General features: G+C 39.9%; 1 protein-coding gene across 1 annotated transcript in view; it reads left to right on the forward strand.

Moving 5' to 3' along the window:
• LOC115804707 (F-box only protein 40) overlaps window positions 1–15,144 on the forward strand; it is a 38,682-nt gene that overhangs the window by 11,634 nt on the left and 11,904 nt on the right.

Below are 15,144 nucleotides of genomic sequence, written 5' to 3' on the forward strand. Positions count from 1 at the left end.
ACATGAATTTCAAATGTGAACAGCTCCCCAACAAACAGCAAAGATAAAAACTAATTAACTCTCAGAAATACAAGTAGTTTTTGTCAGAGGCTTCTGTCTCCTGTTGCTGGTTCACGCTGTTTCACGCTTTGCACTTCTGAAAGTGCAAAACACCATTCCACTGTTTTATTTACCTCATCTTATTTTTACCTCCAATCAATGTGATTGATCAGTATCACATATTGCTTTCGGAGATGTATCAATACAAATGACATCTCATTAGGGCCGACAGAAACACTTTGGCCAATTCGGCCAGCCACTGTGGCTGCTTTGACAATCAGTTTATCGATGCCTTCCCACCCCCCACCCCCCACCCGCCCTAAGTAGCCACGACTACTTAAATCAAACATTGCACATCGTTTCCTGTATGAAAGCCTGAACCAATTATACAGCCTGAATCGATACAAATTCTTTCTCCTGATAGCATTCAGACATGCTGCCAGAGGCATATCTTAATGAGCCAATGCAAGCGCGTGTTTTATTGTACGGTGGACTCTAATGAGATGCAGCGCAGTGACGTCTCAATCAATAGTCATGTTAAATATAAATATGAACATAGTTTGGTGGCTTGTGCTCACATGGGTTCTTGTAGCAGAGAGTAAATAAATCAATTCTTCTCTCCATAATGTCATTTTACAAATCAATTTCCTCTGTTAACACAGAAGGACTTTAAGAGTAATCCAAAGCAAATCTAATTCCATTATTGCAGATACCGGCACCATCTCAACGAGTTATGGCTTTAATATGACAGAGAGGGCCAACCTCTGCTTAAAAAGAAAGAAAGAAAGAAAGAAAGAAAGAAAGAAAGAAAGAAAGAAAGAAAGAAAGAAAGAAAGAAAGAAAGAAATGAAAAGAAGATTTTCAGCAGTTCATCAAAGTGACCACCAAAGAAAGTAAATCTGTTCATGTTTGGAAAATGTCACACTAATTTTAAAGAGAAAATTTTGAGAACAACAGTGTTTGATACTTTACATTTGCACCTTCACACATGCAAACTACTAAAACAACAACAACAACCAGAACAAAAAAGAAAAACATTGAGCAACGGGCAGTGTCCAAAGGGACAGGGTCAGCTGAATTTTCATCCTCCCTCTGGGAATCGATTTGTTGGCCAAAGCAGAAATTAAATGAATGTTCCAAGACCATCTATTAATTGCATGATAATACAAATCTTTTGATGCTCCACACAATCAAACAGCTCTGACAGGAAAGCAGGGTCATGTACAATGTCACCCAGCAAAGTCTAAGTATCTGTAACTGCTGTGGCCACGGATCTCTCCTGTGACTGAATTCACAAATGCTGCATTTTCATTTGAGCTGGATTTAGGGTTGTCTTAGTCTACAGGTCGATAGGGTTACTGATTAAGTAAATCTAAATGTTTCATCCCTGATGATCCTTCACCTCCGCTGAATGTGAAAATGCAAATGTGCCACCGGGAGTCCACAGAGAAGTGATGAGCAGAGCAAACGCAGCAGGGACTGCACAAGCTGCATTTTCACAACAAATGGAATTCACAGAAATTCACAGAGGATTAAAGTCCACCGCTAAACCACAAGGTATGCCACCTAACTGAATACTTCTGTTGAGTAAGCTGGCCTGGGTGTGGTGTGGGCGATAAAAATCCTGGAACTATGACAAATTTGTCAGTTTTGAGACCTATTTTACACAAAGTAGTAGCGTTTAACATGCAGTATGGGGAACACAGTTAACCCATACTTAATTTCAGGAAATGGCACTGTATTGAAATTACAAGCAAAGAAAAGTATCTCTGACAAAACAATAAAATAGGTCCTTTTGTAACAGGCTGACACATACACACACACACACACACACACAGATAATTCAAAAGAGTTTGCCATTTGCCATACGACAAAAGTGCTGAAAGTGTTAGTGATTAACATTAAATTAAGATAATTAATTTATTAGATAATTAATGTCATGGGTTTGATGTCTTAGCCTTCTGTCTAGGTTCACTAACTTAGCCACCTAATCTAATAAATAAACACAAGTTTGTTAAACTGTGAAAAGAAGACAACATATAATTGGTCATTACAAGAAAATTTATATTCCCAATTTTTTCTCTATCTGACTAGCTGAATGCGTTCTCTACCCATCTAACTAAAGCAGTAAATTTCATGTGGTGTGGATACAGATTTCATGGTGAGTCCTTGAAGGCACATATTTCCCTTACTTGCGATAAACTGTAATAAGCTCATCTTGCATGGAGTGTATACCAAGGACAGGGACAGTTATCGGTGGAAATGTATTGGATAAAAAATTACATAATTCTCTTACAGATAGAGAGTGAAGTTAAAGTTAAATACTGTTGATATTTAGTGAAAGTATAAATTTCCCAATAACATACACATCTACATGTATGTTGTTACTTACCACCTGGCCCCTCTTATCAAACTGGTACTTTTTCTACCTGAAATTTTCACAAATCTGTACATAGAACTATATGTGTAAAACAGAGACAGTGAAAATGAAACAGCTCTGTGCAGTGGAGTGGGGTGAAAGTGGAAGTTATGTAAGCAACAGAGAGGAGGGTTGAATTGTCACAGTTAACCAGAGAGATTTTGAGATTGCCTTTAAATGACACCTCAGATTCACGCATGTAGAACCAAAGAACATGGGGGTGTTGGGCTACAGTAGCACAGATACTGTGAAAGCAACTGTGGAGCAGGTTTTCCAGATAAATGTGTGTGTGTGAGCCCAAAACCCTCCATTAAATTGTCTCTCTCTGTCTTTCTCTTTCTCTGTCTCTCTGTCTCTGTCATACACACACAAACACACACACACACACACACACACACACATACAAACACACACACACACAAACACTTCTTAACTCATAAGTACAAAATATCATATTATTCCACAGTGTGTTTCGCACAAACACTGGGCATGTATGTATGTGTGTCTATGTGTGTGTGTGTGTGTGTGTGTGTGTTTGTGTGTGTGTTTGTGTGCGCACGCATGTGGGAGTATGTGTGTGTGTGTGTGTGTGTTTGCGCGCGTACGCGTGCATGTGTGTGTGTGTGATTTTATTTCAGGAGCATCAAAATAACTGAATATGACTTGAAGGTAATATCTTCAATTTATTTATTGTAAATTCTTGTGAATTCCTCACTACAGGCCAACAACTTAAAGGCAGGAATAAATAAATTAGATAGATAGATAGATAGATAGATAGATAGATAGATAGATAGATAGATAGATAGATAGATAGATAGATAGATAGATAGATAGAACTTTATAGATAATTATCTGTGTTTGCTGTCCAAGCTTTCAATCACATTATGGCGATTCTGACTAAGCAGCAGCAAAGGAGGTGGAGGTGAAATCCCCTTCAGAGGCGTGGCCTCAGAGAGAGGGGTTGCTTTAAACCCGCGAAGACTCCCTGTGGCTCTGCTCCGGCAGGAACGACCTATCTCTTTCCTCATTCCAATCCCAGCAAAAGGAATTAGGAATACTGAAAAACACAGAAATATAAATATAAATAAATAAGTAAATAAAACACCCATGTCTTTTATGGAGACCAGCCAAACCTCCACTAAACAGGACTCAGTCACAAGAGCAATGTTGTCAGTTCTCTCTCTCTCTCTCTCTCTCTCTCTCTCTCTCTCTCTCCTAGTCATTGCAGTTTAATGTAGCTTGAAATTGCCGTGTCGTTTTCAGAGTAGAGCAAAGTGTTTGTAGGCCAGCCGCTGTGAAAGGAACCTGTCAGACACATTTGTATTCCAGTGACCCAAAATTAAACAGAGACTTTTCCTCTCATTTAAACACTACCTTCTGAGGTGCGGGCATGATTGTCTTTTAAAAGCAAATTTGCAATTTGTAAATGTAAAGCTATTCCAGTCTAATGTAACAGCCAGCAAAGATTCGGCTATAGCATACAACACAGCTTACAAAATCAAGCAGATTCATTGCTGTTACTTTGAAAGTAAAATATGTTAATGAAGACTTTTTAGCATTATTCACCTCCCCACTGCTGTGTATTATAAATCGACTTTTGTTATACATCATGTTTTTGTGTGTCCTGTCAAAATACTGACAGGCGGAGTCTTGCCATTTAGTTTGTTCTTAAAGTGAACAGGTACCTTCTTTGTTTATTTCAGTTAATTCAGTCTGTGTAATTTCGGTCTATTTTTCATATTGAATTATCGTTTCGATTTTTGCCTCAGATCATGTTATAACCTGTGGACTGGTAAATGATACTCTTTCCAGACAACATTTTGACCACTACTACAGTAACAGTAGGTGAACTAGCCAAGTGGCACTGAGGGTCTGGGGTTGGTTGTGTGTTTACGACATAAAAATCCACAATTTTTTTTCTCTTTGATCTCTTCTCCTCTGCATTGGCTATTAAACACCGGAGTGTCATTTCCTCCTCAGGTTTTTTGGGCGGCTCTAACACATATAATTATAGCAGGGCTTTTTTCCTGTGTGACTTTCAGATGCACTGCATCTCTGGAAACACAGTGGAAAATTGGTGTGCTGCTAGCTGAAGCGGAAGGAAAAGTCAATACGGAGCCATTAGCACTCCGAGTGAAGTAACACCACGCGGATGTTAAAGTAATGGCATTCTGAACTTAATCCAAGTGACAAAGTCTTGCTCTGGCTTCCAAATCATTTGAACATACAAGTCTCTCTCTCTCTCTCTCTCTCTCTCTCTCTCTCTCTCTCTCTCTCTCTCTTTCTCTCTCTCTCTCTCTCTCCCTCTCTGTCTCTCTCACGCTCTCTCACACTATTTTTCTTTAAAGCAAATGTCAGCCACTAACACGGTGTCAGTTAAAAGCTTTTGTCACAGTTAAAAAAAAGAAGAAAACGGAAAAGAGAAAATATAGCAGGCCCATGAGATGTGTGTACAGAGGATACTGAGATTTTAGCCTTCAGAGTTTGAATTTCTACTTGCAGCAGCAAGTGTGAAAACAAGAGCTTGATTGGTGGCACCTGAACCAGAACGATTGTATTGACTTCATTCTCCTATCCTCGCAGGTCCTCTGTGTTATCACGAAGGACAAACTATTGGAAATCCCTGATTAAAAATTGTCTTTCGTCTTCTGTTTGTTAGAGCGATTATTCTCATTGAGATAATGGCATTTGTGATTGCAAACACTTTACCTCACACTCAACGCTTAAGCATGTCAATGATGGTTGAGTGCTCTGGAAAATTCTACCATCAATGCTCATATGAAAGCATGCCTGAGGTAGTGTTTTACACTTGTATTGGCTAACTGGGTTATTGACCTAAGTATGCGATATCAGAACCAACAGTTCTGAACATTTTTTCCCCTTAGGCAAATATAGCATGGCCTGTTCTAAAATAGATTGAAATTTCTCGTTTCACAAATGAAAATCCAGGCAGCATTAGCCGAGGCTATTCATCCTGTCTAAGTGCTCGGTTCCCACCTCCGGAATAATCCTGCTGTTTCCCCCACCCCCCAAAAGTTATTACATTATTATTTCAGCTACAAATCTATTTGGATTTAACAGAGCTCTCTTTATTAATTAATGATGGATGAAGAAACAAATAACTCACTAATATTTCACTGTTCTGTCTAACAAGTATCATGCTCCTTATTGCACAGAATATGAACGATTAAAAATGAGAGTATATCAGGGCAGTTATGATAAGAAAAGTGCAAAAGCACGGCTCTTTTATGTACGCATTTGAATTAAATGTCAAACAACAAGTACACATATGAATCTGCAGCCATGGTATGCAAATTCTCTTTTCAACTGTTTTTTTTTTTTTTTTGTTTAATCAGACGGATCAGATGCCCTTGGTTTGAAATCTGAGGGAAACAGAGGCAATAATTCATTCAGCTCAGGGGAGCGGTGTCACGTTGGCTGTGTATCGGGAACACTGTGGAGTAATACATATGAAAAAAATAATTTATGGAATTAAGACGTGTGCATAAAAGGAAATTGAGACCGCAGAGGAGATCAAAGCTGGCAATATGGCAAACATCAAAATTTTACCCAGCATGCAATAGTCACCCAAAAGCTCTTTGTCATACAGATTCACAGCGACTGCTGACTTTCTCCTGTCACAATCATATGCTAACATTGCACTCCTAAAAATAAAAATAAAACGGTTTCTCATTTGTATTTGCTACCTGGAGCCATAAATATTTTAAGCAATGATATTTTTTCAGCTGTTGAGAGACAACCTTTTGTCAGGGGCTGTTTTTTTTTTTTTTCCAAAGGAACTTTGACTCTTGGACATCAGTGGTTATTCAGGCATGAAGCCCAGCTGTTAGCCAAAGGAAACTTCAAGTCATATTCAGTTTATGTCGAGCTGACGGGATATGTTCACAAGGTGACCCAGATGCAGTGAAGACAGGGGCTAAGGCAGTTAGAAAAGAGAAGAGAGCGCCCCTGCTTTAGCCCAGTAGGTGGTAAACAAAAGTCAAAATTAATTAGTTAACGATGTCTATCAAAAGTAACTGTGAGGAACATCAGTGTCCTCAAACAACCCTGTTACCAAAGAGACGCTGAGAAACCAAAAGCCTTGGACCCAAACATCCAAGATCTTTATGTGGTCTCAAAACTGGAGTCAAATTCATAAGAAATCAGTTACCACACTATGGACATCAAGATAGATTTTTTAAACTAGACCCAAGGTCTGTTCAAGGTCTTATCAGGACCTACTTTTTTTTTTCTTTCACAATTTCATTTTTAGAGGTGGAAAGAGGCAATGGCAATGTTAAAAACAAGGTAAATATTTTCCTATGAAACAGAAAAATGAAATGGTCTCAGGTTGCCTTCTACAGGGGGTCATAAATCAAAGATCCTAACCAAAGTCCTCATAAAGCATTATTATTATTATTATTATTATTATTATTATTATTATAACCAGTAGTAGTAGCAGTAATAGTAATAGTGGTATTATTATTATTATTATTATTATTATTATTATTATTATTATTATTATTATGGACTGGTGGTTGGAATGGTAGGTATTTTTTGATAAAAACACTGCAAAGCAAATAAACCACTACTTGTTGAAATATTGCCAATAATGAAGGACTAACAAACCACCCACTGAGGAGCACAGAAGCATCCACAGGGCTGCAGACACAGCTGTGTGTCACTAATCAATACAGAGGGGTGCTGTGAGGGAGGGGCTGGTTTCCAATCCCATGTCAGCGTGTTCTACCCCTGTGCGTCTTTCCAGTGTTCTCCAGCGTGTTCTACCCCTGTGCGTCTTTCCAGTGTTCTCCAGCGTGCTCTACCCCTGTGTGTCTTTCCAGTGTTCTCCAGCGTGCTCTACCACTGTGCGTCTTTCCAGTGTTCTCCAGCGTGTTCTACCCCCGTGCGTCTTTCCAGTGTTCTCCAGCGTGCTCTACCCGTGTGTCTCTCCAGTGTTCTCCAGCGTGCTCTACCCCTGTGCGTCTTTGCAGTGTTCTCCAGCGTGCTCTACCCCTGTGCGTCTTTCCAGTGTTCTCCAGCGTGTTCTACCCCTGTGTGTCTTTGCAGTGTTCTCCAGCGTGTTCTACCCCTGTGTGTCTTTCCAGTGTTCTCCAGCGTGTTCTACCCCCGTGCGTCTTTGCAGTGTTCTCCAGCGTGTTCTACCCCTGTGTGTCTTTCCAGTGTTCTCCAGCGTGCTCTACCCCTGTGCGTCTTTCCAGTGTTCTCCAGCGTGTTCTACCCCTGTGTGTCTTTCCAGTGTTCTCCAGCGTGTTCTACCCCTGTGTGTCTTTCCAGTGTTCTCCAGCGTGCTCTACCCCTGTGCGTCTTTCCAGTGTTCTCCAGCGTGTTCTACCCCTGTGTGTCTTTCCAGTGTTCTCCAGCGTGCTCTACCACTGTGCGTCTTTCCAGTGTTCTCCAGCGTGTTCTACCCCCGTGCGTCTTTCCAGTGTTCTCCAGCGTGCTCTACCCGTGTGTCTCTCCAGTGTTCTCCAGCGTGCTCTACCCCTGTGCGTCTTTGCAGTGTTCTCCAGCGTGCTCTACCCCTGTGCGTCTTTCCAGTGTTCTCCAGCGTGTTCTACCCCTGTGTGTCTTTGCAGTGTTCTCCAGCGTGTTCTACCCCTGTGTGTCTTTCCAGTGTTCTCCAGCGTGTTCTACCCCCATGCGTCTTTCCAGTGTTCTCCAGCGTGTTCTACCCCCGTGCGTTTTTCCAGTGTTCTCCAGCATGTTCTACCCCTGTGCGTCTTTCCAGTGTTCTCCAGAGAACAGAGCTCTGAGAATGGGAATGTGGAAACATTTGAGACTGACTTGACCCTACAATTCAACCAGAGGACAAAAACAGTAACAAAACCTTTGCTAAAAATTCTTTGCAGCTAAACATACTACTGGAAGGGCCACTGGGTGTGATTTGTGCTTTTTGTTTGTTGCTCTACATGTTTAGCTACTAGCTCTGTGGACTGCTGACAAATGATCACACCAAAGTAATTTATGTCTCTTATTTATTCACTGGAATGAACATATTAGAATATACAGATCAAAATGAAAGGAAACTGTGAGAAAGTCTGGACTTCATAGTGCAGGTGATTACTACACTAATGAATACTCCTTAATCCACCTCTGACACTTTCATAAAAAAGAAAAAAAAAACTGTTTCAAAAGTTCATATCATATACCAAGACACAACATCTCAGGTGAGCTGTATGTGAAAGCGTGCTACACAGATCTTTAAATGTGTTTGGTTTTCTGAACTCAGGAGTGGAATTCCATTCATTGGCTTTGAAAGTCAATGACTAGATTTATGTGCTCAGACAAGACTAGCATAGAAATGGGAAAACAGTCAAACCAGTATGGGTCTAAGTCTGCATCTTTGCGTGTGTGTGTGTGTGTCTGTGTGTCTGTTTGTGTGTTTGTTTGTGTGTGGGTGGGCGTGTGTGAGTGTAAGTTTGGGAGGGTGTATTTCACTGTAAGCACTGTACGTTATTTGTCACTACTCTCTCTCCTTTTTTCCCTTGCAGCTTGTTTGTTTCTCTTTTTTTCATTCACAAAACTTAATTGACACTGGCAATGACTGACTTCTTTTTCTTTCAAGTCCAAACACAGAGCGATAGACAAATGTCATGACCAAATGTCATGGGTGGAAACTTGTGCCCAGTCCTCCATCTCTCTGTTTGGATCAATTCCCAGTGGAGAGGCCTCTTCTGCACTCACTGTCCAGTAACGTTGCCTCCTTGTACAGGTCAGTCAAGGAGAATGTTCAGACATCTCTCATCTGTAACCTCTCATCTGTAATCTCTCCTCTGTCTGACACTAAAGGCAGCCCTCAGCCTTCAGACCGCAGGAGTCACAAATGAGCAGAGCGCATTACCCTGTAGTGCCGTGCTTCATTCTGGATTGACTGGACAGGATGTGGTACACATATAAAAGTCTAGACTCAGACTTCTGTCCTCCAGGGAGTCCTCCAAAAGCCCAACTGTACTTTCAAGAGCACAGAAAGAGCATATGCTCCCCACAGCATGTACAATATAATGACCTTCCCCCATCAAAGCCATCAATAACCATAATGGCCAAACAGACATTTATGTTACACTCTCCAGGATGAAGGATGAGGCATTTGTGGCGGAAGACAGCCTCTTACACACTTACTTTAGTTTCCTGTGTATTCCCTGTGAACAGGGGTGGGGGCTGGGGGGTGATAGTAAGCTGAGAAGAGTGATTAAATGACTTGAAACTAGGTATCATTAGCATGCTTCTTTTTCTGGTTTGCATCATTTGCAAATGGACTGGAAAGTCTGGACACTGAGTTAGTCCAGTTATGGTCTCAAATTAATTATGATTTCAAAGCACTTTCTGTCAGTTGTTTCTTTTTGGATAAACTGACTGATCCTTGACTTGTGAAGATTGTGTAATCATAGGAGAGAAATCTCTGTGTCTGCACACAGCAAAGAATTTTTTTTTTTTTTTTTTTTTATCAGAATCAAGGCATTTTAGGCCCACTGATAATGAGCTTGTGAATGCACAAGGTTTAAGATTCAAAATTCAAGATTCTTTATTTCCATGTGTAACAAGTACAATGGAATGCTTACTTCCCACTCACTCCTGCAGAATCACTTCCAGATATAAATACTAAGCAATAAATAAGTACATAATAAGTAGAATACTTATAAGGGACTAAGGAGAGTCATGTGACTAAGTAAGAGTTATAGTGCTATGGCAGATGGTGCAAAAAAATGTAGTAAAGTGACCAAGTGCAGAACAGTGATAATAATAGCAATTGTAAATAGTAACAGTAAGGTGGTAATGGCAAAAAATGTGATACTGAAACAACAATATAATGAAAAGGCATAATGATAAATGATAATGATAAAGTGACCGTAGCACTGCAGTATAATGGTAATGATAAAGTAACCAGAGCAGTGCAGATGGTGAAAAGTGCTCTTTTCACCACCTTAATTTTCACATTCCTTTTCCATTCACGGGTGGTTTTGTAGGAATTTGTGCTCTGTCGTAATGGTCATGCCTTTTGGTGTGTTATTGTGTTTTTTCCCCCCTTTTTGGGGAGGGGGGCATGCTGGGAATCATTCAGGTAGGAAAGTCATGCCCTCTGCATGAACTTTGTCATCCATCCCTCTATCTATCCAGGGATTACTTCATTTATTTCTCAGCCCTTTTTAGTTGAGAGCTCATCAACTGCCAACTTCAGAAGAGATAACTAAAAAAAAAAAATCCCAGTGGGATACTGGGGGTTTGGTCCTTGTCTCATTTACTGGTGGATCAGATCATAAAAGCTCTGTTATCACTTGGTTGATCACCCCCCCCTGCTGCACCTCTGAGAGGATAGATGATGGAGGAGATGTTCCTCAGTGGGCAGGCAGCCTGAGACTCACAGCTCAGGGGGAGGGGCTGAGGAGCCCCTGAGCTACTGAGCACCGTAGCCCATGTCCGTTGAGCTCAGTGTCTGAGGCATCTGAGGGCAGATGGGTAGCAGGCACAGGTAGAGGTAGAGCTGACCGTGGTGCTGAAGAAAAGCCAGGTTTCAGCTGTCTGTTATGCTACACCATAGTGCCCTGCTGTCTGCAACAGCTAAGTGCACCTACCCCATACCTGCTCACACCATGGGTAAAGAATAAAGATACATTCGAGGACAAAAGGTCATAGTCATTGTGAAGACATCAGATCTTAAAATCTTGAGATTTTTATTTCTTTTTGTTATTATTATTATCTTTCTAGAGAAAGAAACTGTCTTAATCTTAATAGTGATATTTCTTGTATTTTTATATCTTAATCTTTCAAAAATTTCTAATTCAATATAGCCAATCTAGTTTTGTTGTTACCCTTGTTATTATTTTGGAATTCTTCATATGTATAAAGCATTGGCCAACTCGTCTGCAAACTTTTGGGATTTTCGTCTGCTGTTGTTTGCCCTATTGAACATGTCCAAGGACATGATATGGAACTGCTTTTTTTTTTTTTCCTTTTTACTAAATCAAGACAGAAAAAAGTAGTGTTTCATCTGACTATATTTGATATGTAAGGCTCTCTTTCAGAGTTAGACCACAAGTTCAGTTATTTTAGTTCAAACGTGACATTAATATTTAAAAAAAAAAAAAAAAAAATCACATCTCTCCCTATAAAAAGAATACTTATGAAAGCCTTAGCACTGCCTGTTCGTTTTTTAATCAAAGAGGGTTTTTTTTCACAATTTAATTAATTTATGAATTTCATTTGCATAAGATGAGCCACTATATATGTGTGAAGTGAACAGAGATCATTTGACATTCGTATGAGAAATATTAAACTATGACTCTATTAATAAATCTTCATTCTTCATCTTTGGTCACAGTTACTATCTGGAGATGGATTATGTGCCAATTTTGATTGGCGGTACAACTTCCATTATATGTCAGAGACATCAATAATAGCAGGGTTTGAAGTCTAATCCATAAGTATACATTTCATAATTGCATTTGTCTACCTTCATTAGTTAACTGCCACACTCATCGGCACACCCGAGGTTTCCAAGGAAACGCAAAAGCGGTGGAAGCTTGTCGAACAAATAACCAGTCCATGAAGTCCAATTCCCCTCCATTTCTCTTAGTCTTCACAAACACCCTCCACCCCCACCTTTCACTTCATACATAAAAATGTTCCACGTAATGGTGTAAATGCATGTATGTTGGGAAGACTGACCCCCAGTGCCACACACAATGATGATAATGGTCAGAGAGTCACTCAGACCATTTTCTCTCTCTCTTTCTCTCTCTATTTCTCTCTCTGTATGTGGCTGTGTGTGACTCCACTGGGAGTGTTTCTTTGATTTCCATTGCAGACCCATGTTTACCAGTACACATCAGTAAGACCTGTGGTGGGAGGCTGGCAGGGCTGTTCGTTTTCAATAAACGTCCTCAACCCTATGGCCTTTCTAATGGTGCAGTGAATGTATTTATGCTGGGAATAAGGTACCATCCGTCACTGCACTGACCAAGTCATTATTACACTGGGCAACGTTACACAGGATGGTTTCAAACAGAGGTGGCTGGAGATGAGGAGGGAAATATTGGATGCCTGGTTAAAGGAGAAAGCATTTAAACGTTCAGAGTAATCCAGTCACTGGTGATGTAGGTTGAAACCTGTGAAAATGAATGGAGAAAAATGGAATAGGAATCTTAAGGTGAATGCTCTATGAAGGAAGAGCCATACATTCAGTTACCAAATAGAGGCTGATTTCACAGAACAGACCATTTAAATTCAATATCGTTCCAAGAATATATTGTTCATAGCCTTGTCAAAATACTATAGTACATTAACTCAGTAGCACTGAGTACCACTCAGGAAACAGGAACATGGAACATGTATGTAAAATGCATCTCTGAAAAAGTGTATTCTCCTACAGAACAAAAACTGGAGCAGAGTACAAAAGCTGAGAATAGAACTTCAACCACTTAAAAGTTTGGCCAAATTTTACTGTTTAGGAGAATTTATCTCAGAAGAAATGGCAAATAAATAGATTAAAAACAGATAACATCTCAATTAAAAGTTAAGAAAACAGATCAACAACAAGAAACTTTTTGTTTTTTTCCATCCTAAAGACATTGCCTCTACAGGAGCATATCAGAATCTTTATGTGGTTATGAAAGGACCGAATGATGAACTGTGATTATTAATGCTTTATCATGGCTGGTTTACCTCTGAGTGGGTGACCTTTGGATATGAAAGATTAACAAGCATTTAAAATCACATTTCAGTTATTAATGTTTTACATAGTATTTTATATTCACATAAGTATTTTAACAGCAGATCTACACATTGACAGCAGGCTAAAAGATGTTGCATTGTTAATTATTGAGGATTTGAAAATCTTTGCAGTGTTGTAATGGAAAGTGTTTTTCAGAGAATGATAATTTCTCAGTTGACACAGTATATGTAAATAAAAAGGCTCTCAACCAAACACAATGAGGGAGAGAGTTGAACTTAAAATACTCACAAGACCACAACCACAAATGATAGTGGTTAAATTAATACTTTTTTCTTTAAACCACTTCTGAGGAGTTTTTAAATATGTAATTTTAATGTAAAAAAAACCCAAAATGAATCTAATCAGCACAGATAAAGATGAAGCAGAATTTTTATATCAGGCAGAGAGATAAAGACAAGAAGTCTTTTCAGAAATTGGCAAGTGTTCTTGCCACTGTTTTAACCTCATTTGATCAAGTATTTGACCCACTGTCCCTTCAGGACAAAGCTCTGCATGTGTTTTAGTGTGTGCGTGTGTGTGTGTGTGTGTGTGTGTTTGAACGCGTACATGTGAGTGTGTGTGTGTGTGTGTGTGCGCGCGTGTGGCTGCACTCATACCCGTCTGCTGGAAAGTGATTGATGTGTGTGCCCTCTGCTCTCACACTGTCACGCACACCTGCTGCCTGCACGCAGCTTATTGAGTCCATGAATCAAATTAATGAGAGACGGACGGGAGCAGGACTTCAATAAACAGCCCTCTGAATCCTCTCCACCCTCTCCACACCCGCACCTCCAATACAGGGCCCATAAACAGGTTTTGGGCCATGCCACCAGTGGGAAAAACAAGTAAACTTTTTTATTCTTCATTTGGAAGATACTGTCCTTCCTACTGTGGATGAACTTTGTTCAGTGTTCTGCTTATTTAGCAATGAAGACTGATATGTCAGGAAAAACAGACTTTGTTTGTTGTCTCAAATGGCAGAATATTAATTCAGTTTAGCTAAAGAACAGAGTGTGCGTCAATGGGCTATTTAAAGGAACGATAATAATTGCCATGGACTTCTCAGTGGCAGTGGATGGAATAGAATTTGACAGGAATGCTGGGGAATGGGAGTTCTGATGTCCCCGTTTGGACCAGATGTCCAGTTTCAATCCTGGAGCTTGTCCAACCAGTCAGCACCCATCTTTACTTGACAAAAAAAAGCAAAGAGCAAAGACAAAAAAAAAAACTGTGTTCAGTCTCCCTGAGCTGTGTTAAGTTTGAACACTCCTGCTTCAGTTTCAGGTCAGTTTGTTCTGTATCCACATCTTCAAGGAGTTTATGCCATTGGACATCTTAGGGTTTAGCACCAAAGCACCCCAAATGTATCTAATGAGCATGCCTAGAACTGAGATTATCAGACGTTTGGTGTACTTAAAATTCAGCTCAATTTGTAGTTTTTTTTTTCTACTTCTTTTTTTAACATCATCATAAAGTAGCTTTACGGAGTCCCCAGTTTATGACTTGTGGTGAGCATGCCTGAGGCAAAAAGGTTAAAAAAAAATCTCCCTTTGGCTACAGTACTTACCCTAGCAAACCCTGAGAGGACTCAAGACTCCAGAACTGGCGAACCCATCTTCTTAAACGTACTGCATGCAGCTGCCTGAATCTCCTCTGTCTGCATTACCTATTCCAGACTGCATCTCCCCACAACGAGATGAGTTAGCTGATCAGTTCAACCATTACTCAATGACATTGGGCGAAAACACTGGGCTCAGAGGCTTTTAAATCACTGCTTAATGAATCTTATTGAAAAAAAAAAAAACTCGACAAACTAATTGGTTTCATGACTCATAGTTTCACAGGGTTGCATCTTTTAGTCGCAATGTGTGGAAAGGAAACTTGTTCTGATATTTGAGTTATTCCTGAGATTTCTCAAAAATTCAGACATATTTTTTTTCTTTTACTCATTGAT

This window comes from Chanos chanos, chromosome 2 (genome assembly GCF_902362185.1).
Source record: "Chanos chanos chromosome 2, fChaCha1.1, whole genome shotgun sequence".
NCBI classification, from domain to species: Eukaryota; Metazoa; Chordata; class Actinopteri; order Gonorynchiformes; family Chanidae; genus Chanos; species Chanos chanos.